General features: G+C 45.9%; 1 pseudogene; it reads right to left on the bottom strand.

Annotated features, from left to right (window-relative positions):
* The window catches only part of LOC136283598 (uncharacterized), an 8192-nt pseudogene that overhangs the window by 1783 nt on the left and 1409 nt on the right, over positions 1-5000 (bottom strand).

The raw sequence follows: 5000 nt of genomic DNA, 5'->3' as shown, positions 1-5000 counted from the left end.
TAACAAAGTTCGCAACGATTCGTCGTTTAAGCTGTGACCATGCTGTTTCATAAGTGCTGCCATGATGTTCCGCACGGACCGAATTTGTCGTTCCCAAACGCCTCCGAAATTACTTGCAGTAGCAGGATTTCTGATCCAATCAATGTTCTCCTTAAGCAACTCTGCCTTGATTTTCTCATCATCCATTTCTTGAAGTGCTGCCTTTAACTCGTTTTCAGCCCCAACAAAATTAGTCCCTTGGTCACTGCGAAGTTCTCTTATGGGTCCTCTACGACAGGTAAAGCGCCGTAATGCTTGTAAGAATGAATCTGTTTCCATGGAGTGGGCTACTTCGATATGTACCGCACGACTGGCCAAGCAAGTAAATAGGGCTCCGTACCTTTTAACTTCTTTCCTGCCTTCTTTGACATACCACGGACCAAAGTAGTCCACTGCACAGTATGAAAACTGTGGCGCGGGTTCAACACGGGAACTTGGGAGGTTGGCCATTTTCTGTTCTCCAAAGGTACCACGGAGATGTCGACACGTGACGCACTTTGATATGAAGTGTCTGACCGCAGCATTTCCATTGATAATCCAGTAACCACTCAAACGAAGTTCGTTTAAGGTGAGACCTCTTCCGCTGTGGTGAGTTTTCTCATGGGCGTGACGGAGGACCAGCTCTGTAATATGACCAGCCTTCGGTAAGATGACAGGGTTCTTAAGACTGTCTGAGAGGTTAGCCTTCCTTATCCGTCCTCCGACTCTCAATATTCCGCTGGCATCCAGGTATGGGTCGAGGGCGTTAAGGCTGCTACTTTTCTTCAAAACTGCTTTCCTTTCCTTATCATGATGACGATCTTTAGGCACACTTCCGGTCTGGGTTTGGAAATCTCTCAGAATCTTGATTTCTTTATCGAAATAATTCGCTTGCACCAGCTTGAGAATTTCTGTTTCTGCTTGTTCAAGGTCTCTGACCATAAAGGAAGTAGCCGGGCAACCTTCACATTCACGGCTTCGTCCATTAACTTGAGAACCGTCAACAGTTAAAGGTCTCTTGTCTGTTTTACTGGCTCTCATCTTGAGACGTCGTTTGTATTCCATACAAAGCGCAACTGCGCCCTTTAGGACTTGCCACTTGGAGAATCCTTTGAATCTGCTTAACATGTTTTCATGTTCTTCAATCACTGTCGCGTTAGCGGTAACCCCTTTAACGTCAGGAGAATTGTGGTCGACCTCTTTTTCGTATGAGTCTTGTTGAGGCCAGTGATCTTCCGTCTGCCACAAGAAGTCTGGGCCCTTAATCCACTGTGACCTTTGCATAAACTCCTTAGCGTTCATCCCCCTCGATGCTTCATCTGCTGGGTTGGATCCAGACTCCACGTAGCGCCACTGGTCTGGTGAAGTGTGGTCACGGATGAATTGCACTCTATTTGCAACATACACTTGGAATCTTCGAGATTCATTGTTGATGAACCCGAGGACAACCTTACTATCGGTCCAGTAGAAGTCTTGGAGTCTGCCATAGTCTAACTCTTCCTTTAGCATGCTTGCAACCCCTACTGAAACGGTAGCGGCAGTTAGTTCAAGTCTTGGAATAGTGACTGTCTTCAACGGTGCAACACGAGCTTTCCCCATAACAAGAGAACAATGAATTCTTCCGTTTTCATCAACCAGTCTGAGATAAGAACATTGTCCGTACCCGACTTGAGACGCATCTGACATATTATGTAGCTGAGCAGTGGCAATGCTTCCAAAATCAGGAGGCTGAAAGTTTCTTGGGATGTTCAGCTGCTCTAATAGCGGTAACTGACTTCTCCATCTTCCCCATTTGGCAAGAACTTCTCCCTCGATTGACTCGTCCCAGTCTTTTCCGTGACAGATCTCTTGAAGTATCTGCTTTCCAACAAGGACGACGGGCGCAATCAGCCCTAGAGGATCAAAGATCGAGCTTATAGTTGCCAGTATACCCCTACGGGTGCACGGCTTGTCCTTCAACTCTATTCTGAATTTGAATGCGTCTGATTCAATGCACCATTCTACACCCAAAGCTCTCTCTATTGGTAACTTGTCACTACCTAGGTCTAGGCCCTTGATCTCCTTAGCTCTGTCTTCAGCAGGTAATGACATCATCACCTTTCTACTGTTGCTGACAAATTTCGTTAGTTTGAACCCTCCCTTTGCACACATCTCTTTAACAGCTTGTACTAGTTCTACAGCGTCCTTCTCTGTCAGTACCGAACTCAGAGCATCATCGACGTAAAAGTTCTTCCTTAATGTTTCGGCAGCCTTTGCACCAAACTCTCTTTCACCGTCTTCGGCTGTACGTTTCAAGGCGAAGTTAGAACACCCTGGAGATGAACCAGCTCCAAAGAGGTGCACTGTCATGCAGTACTCTTGAGGCTCTTGAGTTAAATCTCCATTTGGCCACCATAAGAAGCGAAGGAAGTTCTGATCTTCCCTTGGAACCTTGACTTGAAAAAACATTTTCTCTATGTCAGCCATGAAGGCTACCTTCTCCTCTCTGAATCTTGTGAGCACCCCAGTGAGCTTGTTTGTTAGATCGGGCCCTTGCAATAGGTGGCCATTCAGCGATTCACCCTGGTAACGAGCTGAACAGTCAAATACTACGCGTATGCTGCCTGGTTTTTTGGGGTGGTAAACCCCGTGGTGAGGTAGGTACCAGGCCTTTCCTTCTTGATGGGGTAGCTCTTCAACCTTGACCTTTCGAGCATATCCCTTCTCTATGATTTCAGTCATGAATCTGACATAGTCACCACGATACCTTGCGTCGCCTTGGAGTCTCTTCTTAAGGCCGTGCAGGCGTTGCTCTGCTTGAGGACGGTTATTGGGTAGCTGTACATTCTTTTCTCTAAAGGGCAGAGGCATCTCGTAATGCATGTCATCTCTATGATGGATTCCATCTTCTACAATCTTCAGGAACTGACGGTCTTCTCTTGATAATGCGACTCCGTGCTCCCTTTCAGCAAAGTCCACCTCAAACATTCGGGAAACCACTTGAGGGGTTAGCCGCTCCTTAATCTCTGTCTTAGCAATGATGTACCCATTCACGTTATCCTCTGTGTTGCTCTTAAGAATCTGAATACGGTTACAATGTACTTGTTTACTGCTCTTTTGGTTAACAGGACCGTTTACGTGCCATCCTAGTAGTGATCTTACTGCATAGGGTTCATTCTCATTCCCGCAAACAATGTCTCTTGGTCGCACTGCACTAGGGCAATTTAGTCTGATCAGGAGTCCTATTTCTACGTCTTCCATGTAAGGAGGTACGTGTTTCCTAACCATCTGCAGATGTGACCATCCTTGCAGCTCTTCGGGACGAGGAATCTCATCACGATCTGCTGGAATCCGTTGTCTGACGTAGGTTCTCGGTAGGGGTACGATAACGTCGTTTTCTTGAAAGTGGGAAGCCATTAGCCCATCTACCGCTTTAGTATCGACTTCTTAGGTACCATGCATAGTAGTGAGCAAAAGTTTGGTTTCACTTCCTTTAGCACCAAGCCTTCTTAACGAGTCTTCCTTAATGAATGATCCACCACTGGCATTATCAAGGAGGGTGTAAACACGTATCTTATTGTTTGGATTGTCCTTGTGGTACAACCATACTGGGATAATACCCATAGCAACTGGTACATCACCGGCATCTGTCACATTGCAAATTGCAGTACACACGTTAACGACTTGCTCTTCCGTTTTCCTTTTACTGGCTTCCGATTTCTCATGTTGGCCGTTTCCACTTTCCATTTTTGCCTCTTCTGATTTCCAACTGTAGTCATGGAGTGACGTTGGGTGTTTCTTATTGCAGATCTGACAGGTTCTTTTACTTTTGCAAAGCTTAGCAATGTGTTCACAACTATAGCAACCGAAGCATAAGCCTTTCTGTTTGATAAAGTTTCTCCGCTCTACTAGCGGTTTTTTAAGAAACTCAGCACATTCGTCCAGATGATGCGCCTTAGAGCACAATGTACAGCTGATGGGGTGAGAATTTCCTCCACCTGCATTCTTTCCTGCCAGGCCTGTTGCAAAGTTGGTACCCCTTCCTCTCTTGGGTTTGCGTTCGTTCTGTTTGTGGTACTTGTCAACTGCGTTCATCGGTTTACTTATGCCTTCCTCGGAATAGATTGGGTCTGTCGCTAAATCAGCTTGCTCTGATACAAATTGGCAAAAGTCGTTAAAGCTAGCTGTCTGTCCCTTGACACTCCTAATCCTGCTAACTCTTTCAGTCCACTTACTACGTAGATATCGCGGCAGCCTTTCCCATAACTGGCGCATAACATTGGCCGTGTTCAAGTCGTTCATATATTGCATGCCTGTCATGGCGTACCTTGCTTGCTCAAGGACAATAGAAAATTCTTGTAACCCTGTTCCGTCGTTAGGCTTAACAGCGGGCCAGCTCGACAGCTTGGCGATGTATGCACTTGCAATCTTGTATGGGTCACCAAAATGTTTCTTCAAAAGCCGTCTAGCCTCCTTGTACGAATCTTCGCCTTTCATTTGTAAACAACCCTTTATCAGTTCCTTGGCCTTTCCACTAGTGTATTGATCCAAGTAGTACAAGCGCTCATTAGAATCATCTACCTTAGGTTCTATGAGAGTTTCAAAGGCTGTTATGAATGCTGGGTATGACATAACATCTCCCGAAAACGTAGGTGGCTTGTGACTAGGTAGGAGACTCCTAGCCTGTTGGGTAACAATCATTTCTGAAAGTTCAGCCTGCTTCCTTTGAATGTCAAGATAGTTTTGATCTAACCCTGTACCGTCCACAGAGCTTGAATCCTTTCCGAAACTGCACGTACATTCCCTTTTAACATGTGGTGGCTTATAATCAGTGAGGGTTTCGTACTTGTCCTTATACTCTTCTTCCTTAATGGGAACACTCTTTGGAACAAAGGGTCGGGCAGTTGGGTTCATACAAGCAGCACTGGCTAAAGCTGGGGTGGTTACAGGAGTGGTCGTTGAACCAACAATAGCTGAACTTTGGAACTTCACAGAAGGCACCC

This window comes from Pocillopora verrucosa, chromosome 9 (assembly GCF_036669915.1).
Source record: "Pocillopora verrucosa isolate sample1 chromosome 9, ASM3666991v2, whole genome shotgun sequence".
In the NCBI taxonomy this organism is placed as follows: Eukaryota; Metazoa; Cnidaria; class Anthozoa; order Scleractinia; family Pocilloporidae; genus Pocillopora; species Pocillopora verrucosa.
This window is presented reverse-complemented; position numbering and strand designations above follow the sequence as displayed.